At 52.0% G+C, this 16,827-nt stretch overlaps 1 protein-coding gene across 6 annotated transcripts in view; it reads left to right on the forward strand.

Annotated features, from left to right (window-relative positions):
- The first annotated feature begins 1,368 nt into the window (after positions 1–1,368).
- SMOX (spermine oxidase) overlaps positions 1,369–16,827 on the forward strand; it is a 40,660-nt gene continuing 25,201 nt past the window's right edge. For 2 of the 6 annotated variants that reach the window (XM_037498570.2, XM_037498622.1), the window contains exon 1: positions 6,731–6,880. The gene's annotated coding sequence lies outside the window, so the exon portion shown is untranslated. Of the gene's footprint in view, positions 1,392–6,730; positions 6,881–7,591; positions 8,054–12,776; positions 12,982–16,827 lie in introns of those variants that run through there. The other 4 variants (XM_037498586.2, XM_054697600.1, XM_037498632.2 and 1 more) reach the window with 4 other exon arrangements.

Raw genomic sequence — 16,827 nt, forward strand, 5'->3', positions numbered from 1 at the left:
GCCCAGGGACTCCACCTGCCAAGCTCCCCCGCGTCGGGCCCTCCTCCCCATGCTGGCCTTCTGCCTCTGCCTTTCTTCTCACCCTGCCCTCTGCCCATGGGGACCACCCCATCCTCCGCGGGCCCTGCTCAGGCTACAACTTCTCTAGAAATCCTTAGTGATAAAAGCACCCCAGGACGCGCTTCCTCCTGCGTGGAAAAGTTCCAAAGTGTGTCTCCAGCCAGACGTATTGCCAGAGAGCTCACCGTCTCTCCTTTTGGCCACTCCTGAGTCTGCTAATGCAGAATACGCGATCTCTCCATGGTCAAATAAGGGTACTGAACGCTTTATTGTTCTCCCCGAGGCCACCAGCAAATGAACTTCACTGCCTCTCTGTCTCTGTCCATCTTTGCTTTTCCCTATCATCTGCACCCCCTTTCTTTTCTCTCCTCCTCTTGCCTCCCCTCCATTGCAGAGAGGAGTGAAGCCTCCCTTCCCACGGCTGGATGTTTTCTTTCCTGTTTAGATGGTGACTGGCATCTGTGTATGGAGGCAGCAATCAACCCATCCTGTTTACTTGTCATTGACACAGCGGGTTGTGGTCAGAGAGGCTGTCCAGCACAGTCCCCCCTAGCGTGGGGTGGGGGCTGGGAGGCTGACCCAGGCACATACATCCAGCCCCCACAGGTCAGGCTCCCCCGTGGCGCAAGGAGACCCAGGTCTCCTGCTCCCATGTCTGGGATGCTGTGGACAGTCCGTGGGGTCAGGCCACCTCCTTTCCTGCTGACGTCGATGGCCCAGCAGGCTTGGCATGGGCTCAGGGCTCAGGGAAGATTGCCTGCCTGAAGCTGAGCGTACTTCACACAGCTCCTTGGAAAGTGGGGGAGAGCTCAGCCACGAGAAGGGTAGCGCCGGGAGGAGATCATGCTTGAAGTCATCTTGCTCAGAGCCCATTTTCCATGAAGGAGTTAGGAGAGAAAGCAAAGGGCTTGCAGAATGGGGGACCCCTTTATCCCATTACCTCTCTTCTCTGCCTCTCCTAACTATTCCTCTCCCTCCTTCATTCATGTGACTTGAGACACCTGTCTCTGTTTTTTGGTTTCCCCAGATCCTGTACAGTGGTTACTGTTCAGACTTAGGCTGCAGGTGGACAAGGCTTCTAGGGGTTGGTGTACGAGTCGGGGAAGGGGCAGGAGTAAGATGAGACCTGAGGTCGGAGAGGGTGGCCGTGGTGGTGATGGGCTTTGAGAGAGAGGCATGGAAGAAACAAGGTCAAGACGATAGTGCTCTGTTCTCAAAGTGCTCTGTTTTCAGGGTGCTTGCCTGGGACTCAGCTCCTTCTAAACTGACCACGAGGACCCAAGAACACAAAGATTATTAAACAAAAAGACCAAGGAGCAGACAAAACCCAGGTAAGCCAAAAATCTAGGTGTCTGTCCTTTAATACTTTGAAGGGGCCTTGGAGCTCCTGAGGTCCTATGGAGCCCACGGGTGTCTGGCTCATGGCCTGACTGCACACCGACTGTGGTGGTGAAGAGCTGTGTGGACCTGGGCTGGCGTTAGGGTCGGCGGGATGGCTTTGACTGATGCTTCCCTTTGTTTCTCTATATTCCACCTATTAGTGAAATATTCTGGTATTTGTCATTCTCCTTCTAACTTAATTTGCTTCACATAATCCCTTCCAGTTCTATCCAGGTTGTCACAAATGGCAACATTTCATCTTTTTTAATAGCTGAGTAATATTCCACTCTGAGTAATATTCCACATCTGCTTAATCCACTCATCTGTCCTTGAACACAGGTTGTTTTCATCATGTGTCGATTGTAAATAGTGCTACAGTGAACACAGGCGTGTTCTCACTAACTTCATATTAGTGTTTTTTCATCTTCTGGGTAGAGACCTACCCGTGGGATTGCTGGATTGTAGGGTGAATCTGTTTTAAAAATTCTGAGAAACCTCCATACTGTTTTCCTCCATATTGTATTGTCAACCAGCCTACAGTCCTACCAACAGTGCTCAAGAGTTCCTTTTTCTCAGCACCCTCACCAGCCCTTCTTGTTTCTGGTCTTTTTAATATGGGCCCTTCTTATGGGAGTGAGGTGGTATGTCCTCATGGGTTTGATGTGCATTTTCTCATGAGATGTGGTGATGAGCATTTTTCGTGTGCCTGTGGCATCTCTGTCTCTTTAGCTCTTCTGCCCATTTTTTAACTGGGTTATTTGTTTCTCCTTGTTGAGTTGTATGACTTTTTTGCAGATCCTGGATATCAATCCCTTGTATGAATGGTGTGCAAATATTTTTTCCCACTCTGTAGGATGTTTTTTTAAAAAACACAGTTCCAGTCACTGTGCGGATGCTTTTCAGTTTGATCTAGTCCCACTTCTTTCTTTTTGCTTTTGTTAGCCCTGCTGTTGCAACCGAGTCCCCAAAGACATCCCTGAATCCAGTGTCGTGGAGTGACTTGCTTTTGTTTTGTTATGTGTGTTGTATGGTTTCAGGTCTTCACCTACAAGTCTCTAATTCATTTTGAGTTAACTTTGTGTATGGTATAATGTCTATATAGTGGTCTACTTTCATTCTTCTGCATGAGGCTGTCTGGTTTCCCCAACAGTGTTTGTTGGCGGGACTTTCCTTTCTCTGTCTTACAGTCTGGCGACTGTGTCATAAACAGACTGTCCATGTAAGTGTGAATTTATTTCTGGTCCTCTCAATTCTATTCCATCGGTCAGTTTGTCTCTTTTTATTCTAATACCAGGCTGTTTTGATAACTAGCTTTGAGTAGAATTTAAAGCCTGGGAGTGTGATACCTCCATTCCTTTTCTTGTCAGGATTACTTTGGCTCTTTGGAGTCTTTTGTGGTTCCATATGAATTTCAGTAGTGTTTACCATATTCTTTGAAGAATGCCATTGAAACTCTGATAGGAATTGCACTGAATCTGTATATTGCTCTGGATAAGACTGTTATTTTGACAATGTTAATTCTTCCACTTCACGAGCAAGGAATGGCTTTCCATTTCTTTGTATCTTCTTTGTGTCTTCTTTTTATTAATATTGTCTTATAGTTCACATTGTACAGGTCTTCCACCTCCTTTGTTTAGTTTATTTCTAAGTATTTAATTCCTTTTGATGCGATTGTTCATGGGATTATTTCCTTGATTTTTCTCTCTTCTTTTTCACTGTTTATAACAGATTTTTGTATATTGATTTTATAGCCTGTCACTCTGCTGTACTGATTTATGAAATGGAAACACCTTTATTGTATGGGGTGAAGGGGTACATTAGTTTGAACCACTGTATCCTTGGATCTCTGTTATAACAGCCAGCATTACTATAACTAACCTACTTCCTGAAGCCCCTCTTTGATAGTTTGCCCTCATTGCTGGGGGCAGCCTGACTCCCGGTGAGGATGGATGTGCAAGTGTTTTGTAAACTATGAAATGCTCCACCCATGTGATCCATGCTTTACTGATGTTTCCACCCCAAAGTGGAGTCTAAGTCAGTACTTATGTGGCAGAGACAGATGGTAGTTTCCGGCAACTAGAGGGAGCCTAAAGCCTTGAACACCATTTTTTACCTTGTTTATTCTTTTACTCCTCACCACAACCTGATGTTTAGTCTTTTGTCATTACTACATAGAAGGAAGACATAAGGTAGTCATTAGAACTTGTCCAAGATCTCACAGCTGGTCAGGTGCCTGAGCCTCACCTTCCCCTGATTGTTCTGGAAGGAAACAATGGAGAACTTTCTTAGCTCTAAATTTACTTTATACTAACCGGGCTTCAAAGACCCTCATGATGGGATGGAAAAACTGGTTTTAACCTAGGCTGCTGGTGATGGGTGTGTGACTTATAAGGTGCTTAAAGTTCTAGACCCTGTTGAAACTGCCTAACCCAAGAATCTGCCCTTGAAGATAGGAGATGCATTCCTTGGGGCTTCTTCTTTGTGGTAGATTATCTGCAGAGATGGCGGTCAAGGATTCCTTCCATCCTTGTCTGCTTATTTCTTATGTTCAATTATGCACCCCTCCCTAAAAAGATATGCTGGAGTTTTAACCCCCAATACTGCAGAAAATGACCTTATTTGGGGACGGGGTCTTCACAGAGGTAACGAAGTTATTAAGGTGGATTCTAATCCAATGGTGAGCTTATAAGAAGGGGACATTTGGAGACAGAGTTAAGGACATGAACAAAGGGACAACTCATGCAGAGATGAAGGTAGAGATCAGGGTGATGAATTTATAAGCCAAGAAGAAATATCAAAGATTGCCAGCAAACCACCCAAAGCCAGGAGAGAGGAAACCAAGCCTGCTGACACCTTGACCTCAGCCTTCCAGATTTTAGAACTGTGAGACAAATTTCTATTTTTTTAAAAAAGATTTTAATTATTTCTTTTTGCATAGAAGAACTAGGGTGCAGGCTGGGGGGTGGTGGTGGTGAGAGGATTCACCAGAGACAGAGTGGGGAGCAAAGGAGGCAGATCTACTGAAATACACTGCTGAGGGGAGCAGCAGGCAGGACAGGAGAGGTCTGCTGCACCATGTGGGTCAGCTCCCTGGCCAGGGATCAAACTCATGCAGCAGTGACTGGCGATAGCTTGATAGCACTGGGATTTTAACCCCTGGGCCACCAGAGAGGCCCTGACACAAATTTCCATTGATTAAGCTACCAGTTTGTAGACTTCCTTGTAGCAACCCTAACAAACTAAGACAATGCTCCATTCCTCCTACCAGTTTACCCTCCCCTTGATTCTGGATTGATCTTGTAACTTCTTTAGCCCATAGAAATGGCAGAAATAATGAGTTGGCAGTTCTGGGCCCAAGGTCTTATGTGCCTGACAGCTTCCATTTGCACCCTCTGGGAAGCCAGGTTGCCATGTTGAAAGAATTCTACGCTATCCTGCTAGAGAGAGAAGCCATGTGTGTGGTTCCAGCCTCAGTCAAACTTCTGCTGGTGTCCTTATATCCACTCCATTTACAGCAGAATGGTCAATCTGATCCCTCTCAACCTAAAGAATTGTGAGAAATAAGAAATTATTGTTGCTTTAAGTCACTAAGTTTTGAGGGGGGTTTGTTATACAGCAACAGACAACTGAACATGCACCTTCATTGCAAGGCAAGTGCTCTAACACCTCTGCCACTGTTTTCCCTAAAGTTGGGTGCCTACAGCATCATCCTTGCTGTTGTCTTGCTGGGTGATGCCTGTCTCAACGTTGCTTACTTCCACATAAAAACTTTCAATGGTGCATCTGGTTGGCAGGGATTGGATGATGCCAGCACCCCAGCTGCCAAGGAGATTGGGAAAGAGTGTTTCTGGATTTGGGGTAGAGGGTGCAGATTTTGTGACATGGAAAGTTCCACAAATCAGAAGGATGTTTGAAAGGTACTCAGCACCCCTGACATGTGATGAGATCCTCAACAATGGCCAACAATTTTTGTGAAAATTACTGTGTGCTTGGCATACAGCTCTGGGGCCTTACACACCTTCTAATGTGGACAGTGTCCTGAAATCACCCTTCTTGACTCCCCATCCCTGTGGCTTGGATGGGATACACCGCAGGGCTGGGTGTATGATTCAGACCCAAACAATGATATGTGACCAAATCAGAACCAACTTGGTGTAACCTTGGCCTTTGGCTGGGACAGCTGAAACAAAGGAGAACTTGGGCTGTGAAGAATGAGCCTAGAGCTGCCAGCAGTCATTTGCCTACAAGGAATAGAGTCGAGACACAGGAGAGAAAGGCTGTCTTGATAGCCTTTGAGCATCTTCTGTTAGGTGAGCATATCAATTTCCTATTAGCTTATGCCAAGCGAGTTGGAGCACTTTCCCACCATTGTACTCCATCAAGTCCTTTATTACTATTACTGAATACTCAAGACAACTCTTTGGAGTAGCTACTATTTGTTAATCCCTGCTTCCAGATGAGGAAACTGAAGCACAGAGAGATTAAGTCACTTCTCCAAGGCCATATGGAAGCAGAATTTAAACCCAGTGACTCTAATCCTGAGCACCCACTCAAAAACATTCTGTCCTCCTTGGTGACAGGGAAGGATTCACAGCAGCGGGTGTAACATTTAACTTGACATTTAACTCCAGGGAAGCATAGTTTGGGGGGTTGGGAGGAGGCTCCTAATTGAAGGGAATACATAGACTGGACAATGACAAGGCCTCTTCTGCAGAGAAGAAACCACCTTCAAAATCACGGTGTCCTGCCCTGCAGCCCGCGCCCTTCCCGAAGGGGCGCAGCAAACCCCATTTCTGCAGGGACACCACCCCCTCCAGGCTCCTGGACCTACGGACCCAAAGTCTGCCCTGAGGCTTGTGGGCCCCCTTGTGGTGTCTGCTTCGGCGAAGCACCCTCCTCAGACCGCAGCACAGTTCGGAGTAGGGACCCTGGTTCTACCCAGGGCCGGAGACCGTCAGCCTCAGGACCGGGAGACGCTCAAAGGGTTAAACAGAACGAAACTGTCAGAGACCGAGCGCGCCCCTCCCCCTCCCCCTTAAGCTGGAACAAACGCAAAACTGCCCAGGGGAGCGGATTCCAATGGCGGGCGAGCAAACACACGATTTCCAAATAATTCTGATTTCTTCGAGGGAAAGCAGAAGCGACCCTCGCGCTCCCGCGGCTGGGCGGTCTCCCGCCGCGCCGGGGCTCGGGGCCGGGGAGGGGCCGCGCGCGCCCGCCCAGGGGCGGAGCGGGGGCCGGGCCGGCGGACCGGGCGGGGTGGGCCGGGGACGCGAGGCGGAGCGGGGCCACACAGGCCGCGGCGGCTGGCTCGGGCCCCTACGGTCCCGGCGGCGGCTGGAGGAGGAAGCCAGGCGGCTGGAGGCGGCGGGGAGGCGGTCGAGGCCGAGGCTGGAGCGCCGCTCGCCGCAGACTCACTTCCCCGGCTCAGCAGGGAAAGGTACCGCGCGCGCTCCCGGCCCCAGCGCCGGCCCCCGGCTCCCGGCCGGGCGCCCCGGCTCGGGTGTCGGCTGGGGCTGCGGCCGCCGCGGTGGGTGAGGGGCCCGCAGCGGCCCCCGGGGCTCCGCCGGCCCGGGTCGCCCGCGGCGGGCGCGCAGTGGGGACCCGAGGGCCGGGGTGCGCGGCGCGCGCGCAGGCTGGCTGAAAGCGGTGGGCGCCGCGCCCCCCTTCCTGGCGCCCCCGGGGCAGCGGTGGTCGGGCTCGGGGTGGGGGGCGGTGATCCTGGGCTGGGGCTGCGGGCCCGGGGGCGCGCGCGGGGCACGGGGCAGGCCGGACCCCGCGGGGTGGGTGCCGCAGGGGAGCGCCCCGGGCGCTCGGCGCGCCGGGCAGGCGCGCTCCGTGGGCGCAGACAAAGCCGGGCGCGGACGCTCGACTCGGGCGGCCCAGGGGGTGGGCGCTGGGGCGAGGAGAAGCCTCCGCCGCGACCGCCCGGACGCCGAGAGAGGCTGGGCTGCCCTCCCCCTGGGCGTCCGGATCGTCTGCTCCGGTGGCCCCGGGCAGGGTGGGGAGCAGCCCTCTCCGACGGGCCAACCAGGGCTGCGCGGTGTGTGGCTGGAAGCAGGCTGGGAAAGGGTAGGGCGCGCTTGAGTGCTCACTTGGTGGGGAGGGCGGAGGGAGGCCACTGCTTTGGGGTCGGGGCTGCGGCTCTCCTTAAGCAGGTGGCTCACGAGCCCCTCGGAACCCCTCCGGGCTTGCACCGGGAGGGGGCACCACCTGATGACATCGGCGTGGCGGCTCGCACAGATGGTGAGATGTGCCCACAGGTTGTTTGCAGAACCTGCTGGGGGTGGCACCTCCCGTGCTAGTCCGGGGAGGCAAGTCTGTGAGGGTGGCAACTTGTTAGTGGTTGGAGCGAGGCGCCAAAGGGCAGGTGCCCCGGGGTCACCGAAGTGGTTGTGAATAGGGGGTGTGTGCACCTGGGAGAGTGTGCGGTGGAAGCAGGGCATCTGCGTCCTGGCATCCTGTCTCCTCTTCTCCCTTTTCCTCTTGGGGAGAATCATCCCAACTCCTGTCCCAGGCCCATGCCTCTCGCTGGGCTGCGCCCTGGCTCCCATGCCTTGCTCTCCTCTGCGGTGTTAGGAGTGACCTCTTCCCTGGGATCTTTCATAGCAAGGTAAGCACAGGCCTTGGCATTCTTCTCCCGCCCCTTTGCCTCCTTTTCGCCCCCTTGATTCCTCTTTCCCTGCTGCAGACCCGCGTCTGCACTTTTCACAGCAAAGCTTCCCCAAAGCTTCTCCCGGAGCACATCCCTTTTGCTCTTCACTCCTCGGACCTGCCTTCCCCTTCTGTTTGGCCAGTTCCCTGAAAGTGTCCCAGGCTCTTCTCCAGTGATTTCAATTCCCTTCCCTACCCCTCCCCAAGCAGTTCTTTGACCTCCTTGGGTCTTGTTGGTTGTTCTCTCCTTCTAGAACCTATAACCGCTCTCAGTTTCTTTTTCCTCCCTCTCTCACTAACCCTTCCATAGTCACCTCGGGGAACTTTTTCACTCGACTCTAGATGTTGGAGGGTCCCAGGGCTCTGTCCTTCTCCTTCCCTGCTCCTCTCCCCTGGCTCTTCTTCTGTCGCCTCCCCTCTCTTTACATCCACCTCCTCCTCCTTACAAGTTTTAAAAATCCCAAACATTAATTTACAAACACAAATCATTCTCATCATTTTCAATAGCAAATGTTATCTCCTGCCTCAGCCTCTCTATCCAACTGATCATCTGATGATTCATGAAGTGCTGGATGTTCAGGTACAAAAAACTGAAGGCAGGCGACCCTCCGCTAGACTTCCCATCTCAGTGACCGGCCCATAACCCACCCACCACCCACCCATGTTAAAGACAGGAAATCTTTGCTATCCCCCCCACCTCCAGACCGATAGCAGGTTCTTTGGGTTCTTATTGCAAAATCTCAGACCTGTTCTTCACACTCTGACTTCATTGCCACTGCTCCGGGCCAGGTCACCTTCTGTGTGCTGCCTGAATGCTGTAGCTGCTCCTTCTTTTCCCCAAGTCTGCACGTACCCTCCTGTAATCCATTTTAATACAGCACAAGTGTGATTTGGAAGAATATTGATTAGATAATCCTGCTCTAAAACCCTCCATAGTTCCCTATTGCTCTTTGAATAAAATTTCAAAGTTTTATGCAAACCTGTGAGCCTCCAGGATCTGGCCGCTGCTGACCTCCCCTGCCTTATCCTGACCCCTGTCCGCTTTGCATTCATCCTGATAGCCACTCCTGAATCATTTCTGCCCCCGAACACCCTAAGCTTTTTCCTGTCCCTGTCCCTTTGCCTCTGCTGCTTTCCCTGCTTGGAATGGTTTCACAGGGACTTCTGTTGGGCTGGTTCAGATCCTTAATTTCCAGGTCTCAATTTAAATATATCTTTCTCAAATGTCTTTCCAGTGTTGGTAGAGAGTCCCTTCTCCCCTGTAATTCACTAGAGACCTGGTTTACCGTTTACATTAGACTTATCATGGTCCCTAATGAACTGTTCATGTCTGCTTTGTTCAGCCTATCAAGGGCAGGAGCCTTGACTGAATGGCCTATTGCTGTTCTAAGTGTTAGTGGCAACTGCTTTCTGGAGCAGCTAGCACTATGCCTAGCAAGTGGCGGATGCCTGGGAAGTCTGGAGTCAGGTGGGAAAGTCAGGGCTGGGCTAGGTAGTTAGCATAGGAAGCCCCTTGAAACCTAGTGACCCTGAGAGTTTTTATATTCTTTCTACAAAAGCAATTGTGCAAAGTGCTGCAAGAATCTCAGGGGACCAGTGGGATGTGAAAAAGGGAAGTGGAGCAGATACAAGTGGTTTGAAGGCAGGCCAGTAAGCCTAGGGGAAATGAAGGCCCTGGGGGATATGGAGTTGTGGCTTGCTGTAGATTGGGGATAAATGATTTCCTTTGCTCTCTTTGGTGGAAAACTAGACTGGGTCAATAGAGGTATGTGTGTGTGTGTGTGTGTGTGTGTGTTGGGGGGGTGGGGATGGTGATGTGTATTTTCTAACTCAGAGGATATGGGGTAGCCTGGGCAGGCAGTGACTTATTTTAGCCTACTCCTTTGGGTAACTGCCGGGTGCCTGGCTCAGTGGGGAATGGGGGGGGGCAGGAAGTTGATGAGGAGGAAGAAACTGGCACTAGGTAACTCTCTGTGACCCCTGTCCTTCCACCCTCAGCTCTCTTATTTGCATAGAGCAACCAGTTAAGAATTGTGTGACTGGTGCCCTTAGAATGGAGGACTGAGAGCCAGGGGACCTCAGATCTGGGGTGGAGGGGAGTTGGGCCCTGGACAGGGGAATCGGTGGTGGACCAAGGTAACACAGTGAGGTAAGTGCTGGAACTAGGGTCTAGGGCTCCAGATCTAGGATCTGGCTGGCATCCTATGAAAGGCCTTGTGCTGGGATAGGTGGGAACAAGGTGGGTATTCCAGGTAGGGCAAATCAGGCAGAGACTGAGAGGCTGGGCCAGGTCCCTGGCTTACTTACTGGGTGCCAGGCACTGTTCTGAGGACTTTGCAAATATTAACCCTTTAAATCCCCTTAATCGCTCTATAAGGTAGGTCTTATTTCCATTTAATTGATGGGAAGGCTGAAGTACAGTCATAGAGCTCAGTAGTGACAGAGTAAGGATTTGAACCCAGGTACCCTGGCTTTAGAGACCATGCTCTAACCTACTCCTCTCTCAGATATATGCTAGCTGAAGGCTTCTTAACAAGCGATTAATTTTTCCTGACTCCCAGAGGTGCCTGGCCTGGGAAGGTGGAAGGGGTCTTTGCTCAGAGTGGGCAGCTGAGTTTTTTGGCTTCGTACCCCACCTTTTCTTCCAGGAGGGCCACTGGGCCCCGGCCAGGTACTTGGGGATCAATCACATTCTGATTTCAGAGTCCTGGGAGGTCACCTGCTTCTAGTACAAAAACGGCTCCCTGCTAGAGATGGCACCATCAGAATGCCTGGGCTTAGCATTGCCTGCTTCATCTGCCTCATGAAACCCCAGCCTCCTTTCTTTCATCTCCCCCACCCCCTTGGGGCCCCGGGAGGTCATATAGGGGCTCTGCAGATACACTGCCCTGTTTTGGATTCCATCTAGAATGTTTGAGGTATAGCTTTACACTTGGCTTTAGGAGACCTGGTTGGGGTCTGAGTGAGGTTGTATGAACTGTGGGAGCAGAGCTGGACAAGTGGGAACTGACAGGAACTTAACCCACTTCACTGTTGTCTGTGTCTTTATTTTTTTGTCTGCCTGTAAGAAGGGATTGGAAAGACTTTTTTCTTTGCTCCTCTGAGGTTGTGGAAGGCGGGAGCTCCCTGAGGGTATATGCTTGAAAGCCTACTTGCTGCTCCAGTGTAAAGGGGTGAGGACTTCCCGTGGGGTGCCAACCCTGAGGAACTGGGCCAGGAAGGAGGGAGCAGGAGGAGGGTGTGAGTGTCCTGTCCTGCTAGGCTTTCCTGTTTGGGTATGAAGACACCTCTGGGCCGGTGACTTGGCCTCCCTGGTGCCTGGTTGGCCAGGTGAGTGAGGGTTTGCTGGCCAGCCTGGGATGGGGTTTCTGTTCCAAATTCGGGGCCCCATAGTTTAGGGCATATGCTCCTCTATTCCAGAAGATCCTGCCAATCCCCCAGGAAGAGAGGGAGGCAGAATTGGTGGACTTCTCTTCTGCATTTTGGGAAACTGAGGCACAGAGCAAGCATGTTGTGCTGGAATCCACTAGAATCCTGGCTCTTTGGAGGTGTTCCTGTCTCTGGCAGGGAGAGTGAAGGAGGCTTGTCCACACCGCCTAAGTCCTTATCTGCTCAGTCGAGGTGAAAGCTGTGGCAGCGCCAGTAGCCAGTGAGCAAGAGCTGAGGGTAGATTCCCTGACACTGGGTTGTGTTAGTTGGTATTTGGTGCTTGAGTCACTGGGAACACATAACAAGGTCCCCATGCTCCAGGAGATAAGAACAAGCCATACCAGGTGTGATATATTGAGGTGTAATTCAGGTCAGCTTCCTGGAGGAGGTGGTGCTTTTAGAGGGTCCTGAAGTCCTGGGTGACTTTTATCCACAGATCAGGGGATGGCGTTCCTTAGATGAAGGAGTAGCTCAAGCTTAAAGAAGTGGGTTTAAGCCAAGTTGGGGAAGCCCATGACTGCCAAGCTGCTGAGCCTTATTTGATTGACTAGGCCCCTGGGAGCCATTGAAGGTTATAAGCCATGAATGCAATGACTTGATTAGAGCAGTGGTTTATAAAATTGCTTCTCATGCTCTAGCATACACTTGGATCACTTGGGTAGCTTGTGCCAATGCAGTTCTTATTCAGTGGTCTGGGGTGGGGCCTGAGACTATGCATTTGTACCAGGCTTCTGGTGGTATGATGCTACTGATGTGTGGGCCAAACTCTGTGTAGTGTGAGTTGGGGGCCAGGCAGAAATGCAGGGATGGGCACAGGTCAGGTGGGACCTGGAGAAGGTCAGGGGACTTTCATGGCTCCTATGGATTGTGTTGAGGGAGGTGTAGGGGCTGCCTGTCTGGGGCTGGCAGGGAGTATATGTAGTAGGGGTATGTGTAGAGAGGGAGTGATGCAGGGGGCTACTCTGCTGGGACCTGGGGCTGGGTCAGAGGCCTCTGGGTAGGAACACGGGCCAGATACCCAGAGCAACTGACTGTGAGCAGCTCCCAAGACCGAGAGAGGGTGTCTTAGGCCACTGCCCCAGGGTAGGCTGACATGCAGGCATCATGCAGGGCACCTTATCTCTGCCCACAGTTGAGCCTAGCCCTGTGGGTAGCCAATCTGGAATGAGCACCCTTCCTTCAGTCGGGGTGGAGTGAAGGAGATTGGGGAAACAGCTGACTCCAGCCCCAGACATGACATGTTCTCCTAAAAGCCCCCAGGCTCTCTAGCTGCTGAACCATCACCCCCAGCGTGTGTGGTGCCCTCCCCCCAGCCTGCATGAGTCATTGTAGTTGCTGCTGATGGTCACATGAGCTGCTGTCAGGGTCTCATCCCCGCTCTGGCTGCCTCCCCTCTGTGCCTGGAAGTGGGGAGGCCTGATGCTTCCTTTGGCTCTGCCCCTGGCTGAGTCATTGCAGGTAAGTGTCTGCTCCCACCAGGTCTCAGTTTCCTGTAAATTAGGGGCTTTGGTTCCCTCCCTGGGGCGCACGGGGGAGGGTCACAGGCTTTGTTGTGGGTAGCCTGGTGGTGTGTCAGAGTGCCAGCTTCATACAGTTTAGTTTGGGTTTAATGTTAAAACCTTCATGCTAGTGGTGAAGTAGATTGAACAATTTGTATGGAAGAACTGGTGTTTGGGGGGTCTTCTAAGGTCTCCTGCTCTCCCCGCTCTGCAGGCCAGGAGGGGTGGGATCTGTGGGCACTGCTCATTTGAGGCCCCTCCAGAGACTGCAGGAGGATGGGCAGTTACCTCATCGAAAGGAAGGTGGATGGACACTGAGGCAGAGATTCTGCAGCTCTGTGCAGTGCCAAGAGGGCTACGAGGTCGCGCCCCCCAGATGTCCCACACTGCACCTGAAGGACTTCAGGGCTGAGCCAATCACCTACCCCCCTTTTTGACCTCTACCTGTGTGCCTTCTGCTGTGTCAGGCTGTTCGGAGTGTTGGAAGGGGTGATTTCTCAAAGAGAGGTCTGAGAAACCTCAAGAATTTAGGGTCAAGTAGGGGTAGCAACTGGCTAGTTCACTCCTCCATCCTGTGGGGGCTCAGGACGCTTTCAAGGGAATTAAAGATTTGGACAAACCCTGTAGAAATAGTTTTCCCAAACTGATTTGACCATGTACATTTTTTTTAATGATTTGCTAGTAATGGCCCACTGGCCAGGCAAAGCCTGCCGGGAAGGACTGCTGCGGAAGGTTGCTTCTCCACAAGAGACCGCAGACTTGGGCAATGGGTGGGCTGTGGGTACCGGAGAGGGAAAGCAGGATGGACAGAGAGTTTCATGGGGGAGGTGAGCTTGGTGGGACAGGTACTGTGTGGACAACAGGTAGAAAAACAGGAGGGAGTGGCGATGTGGACAGGCCCAGGGTTCTTGTGGTTACAGCTCTGCTTTGCTGGGTGGGTGAGGAAGGGTCCTGGGATCCAGACTGGATGGCAGCCGGGCCCTGATCTTTGGGATTCTAGCAGGACCTTCCCTGAACCTCTCACCTGCCCTCCCCCCACCCCCATCTCCATGCCCTACAAACTGTCTCCCAACCTTTCACCTCAGAGAGTGGGGTGTCATCTCTGAGCAAGAAGTAAAACCTCACTGTGCCTCAGTTTCCACATTTGCACTGTGGGATGATGTTATGTCTGGACAGGGGAGTTGTGACCCTCGAATACCTGTTGGCTGTTCTTAGTGTGATTGACATGGTGTGGGAAGCCTTTCTAGGAGGGGCCTAGGGAAGGGGACAGTTTGGAGAGGTGCAAGGACCAGCAGAGAGCATGGGAGGCCCCGGTTCCCGTGGGGATGGCTCCTGATTGGACTTCTATGGAGGAGAAGAAAGAGCAAGTGTGAGGGGAGCCAGGCCCGGCTTCCTGGAGATGTGGCAGGCAGCGAGGGAGGATGAAGGGCAGTGAGGAGATTTCATGAGCCACGCTGGGCCCTGTGGGCCTGGTCTGGGTGGGTGTGGGCAGGGAGGAGGTGTCGGGGACCTGCCTTTAGTAGGCTGTGGAGAGCCCTGGAAAGCTTTTGGCCTGGGCAGTGGTGTGGCCAAGCATGCTTTAGTGAGAAATGTGGCAGGGGTGTACAATGAGGGGGTTGGGGTACAGGACTCCCTTCTCCTTCACAGAGAAGCTGGGGGCTGGGTTGAGCTGCTTATAGGACTGTTAACCCTCTGATTCTCAGAGCTCTGAGTCATTTTCCCAAAAGGTTAGGAATGCCACCCTACCCCTTCCTGGAAGGGGTATCTCAAGTGACAGAGGGCGAGACTGGGAGTTCCAGGATGTCCCTTCCTTGTCTTCCCCTGTGGCTGGTGGGGACAGTCAGTGAGGCTACCCTGTCTTGGTCCTTGCCACACCTTGTTTCCTCTGAGGTGTGAGGACTCTTGGTTCAGCAGCTCAAGTGGAGGAGATGGGCTGTGGCATTTCAAACAGCCACCCAGGGGCTGGAACTGTAAGGGCTGTGAGGACTGGCTGGTGGCAGTGTGGTAACCACGGCCTCAGGGTGGCCTGGTCCAGGATGCTCAGTGAGCCTGCACCTTCAGCCCGGCTTCACTCCCTCCCCTGTCCTTTCTTTCCATTGCTCCTGTCTCTTTCTTCCTGAAGGCTGAGCCAGGACCTTCCCTGCTCTCTCTAAATCAGGAGCCAGGAGGATGAAGGAGGAAGAAAAGTAGACCCCTACCTAGACCCCTACCCTCTCAGCCCAGATGCCTTTATCTCTACTTGATCATTGGGGCAGAGTGCTAAGGAAGGTGCGATTTAAGACTGGGGGAAGATGTACTTGGAATGGAGTTGTTTTGATAATAGAAAACAAAGAACACAGTCATTCACTCCCAATTTAATGCAGGCCTTGGCAGACCCATGCTCCATGGCCTCATGAGGCATGAGATGTTATCCCATTGCACAGATGGAGACACTGGCCGTGCCAGCCAATGGCATACCTGGTTCTCAAACTCAGCTTCCAAGACATCTGATTGTCTTTTCCTCATCCCAAGCCCCTCAGAGCTTGTCCCCAAACCTTCAACCATGCTTCCCTGCCCACATCCGGACCCCTGCCCCAAGCCAGCCCAGCCTAGCACAGCCCAGTGCCCCCAACTCCTGACCCCTGGGTCCTAGGTCTCAAGTCAGCTGGATTTTCAGATTCAATCTGGAGACATTGAGGACAACCAATGGGCAGATATTCTTAGGAAAAAATTTTACATGAGGCCTTCAGTATTAAACATACAGATGTGTTTTATTCTCTTATTTTGGAAAATTAATTTAAAAAATCATATACACTTAGTGCAAAACTTCTGCGTTAACCTAAAAAGGTAACACAAGAAAAGACACTGAATTTGACTCACTTGGTTTTAAAGAGTAAGGCCCCAGCCCCAGCACCTTGCTGAGTGAGTTTCTGGGATGCATTATGCCAGGTGGCAGCTTGTGGAACCTCTCTGAACCTGAGTTTCCCCCGCTGTAAAGTGGACATATTGACATGAGGATGACAGAACTAGCCCATGTGTAATCCTTTGTACTGTGCCCCGAACCCTAGACAGTGCTCAGCGAAAAGCAGCGATAACAATGATGATAGGATTACAAGAACAGATGTTTCTTGATTCAAAAGCTGGTGAGTTATTAAGTCTCTCTTTGAACTCAACAAAAGCGCTTGAAGAATATGTTTATTGTCCAGGCTCAGCGTCTTAACTCCGTAGGTGTTTTATGGAGTCAGTCATGGGCGCAGGGCCCACATGTGCACTCTGAAATGAACACCATTGGCTTCTCATCCTGGTTCCAGTGCTTGCTGGGCGTGGGGGGCAGGGGGTGGTCCCGCTTCAGGGTTCAACTTTATGGGTGATCTTTGTGTTCGGAGAGCCTGTGTTTGGACTTGTTGGAATAGCACAGTTATTAATAAAACACCCTGACGTTCCCAGGAGGGGGAAATTGGGGCAGGGAGAGAGGACGTGACTGTCTAGAGGGAATTATGACTTAGTTGCTCTTATGTTTCCTTTTGTGTGAGTGAGAGCAATTAGACCACCCGTTCCTGTCTCTGTTTATGGAGGACAAAGCCACTGGCCAAAGACTGGACCTGGCTTAGTGGTGTTCCTGGCAAGCCTTAAGCCAGCCCCGTGGGGTGGGGAGACCTGCAGGCCACCCCACTAACATGTGGCCAGGTGGGAGGTGGCCTCCCAGTGACAGCCCTAGGTTTTGGCAGTGCAGTCAGGTGAGCTGCCATTCTGGGCCGCCTCCAGCCAAGTCCCTGGCACAATGTCTGCCCTGTCAGTGTGTGGGGAAGGGCGAGACAGAAGTGCT

This window comes from Talpa occidentalis, unplaced genomic scaffold (genome assembly GCF_014898055.3).
Source record: "Talpa occidentalis isolate TD23 unplaced genomic scaffold, MPIMG_talOcc4v2.1 talOcc4.10, whole genome shotgun sequence".
NCBI lineage: Eukaryota > Metazoa > Chordata > Mammalia > Eulipotyphla > Talpidae > Talpa > Talpa occidentalis.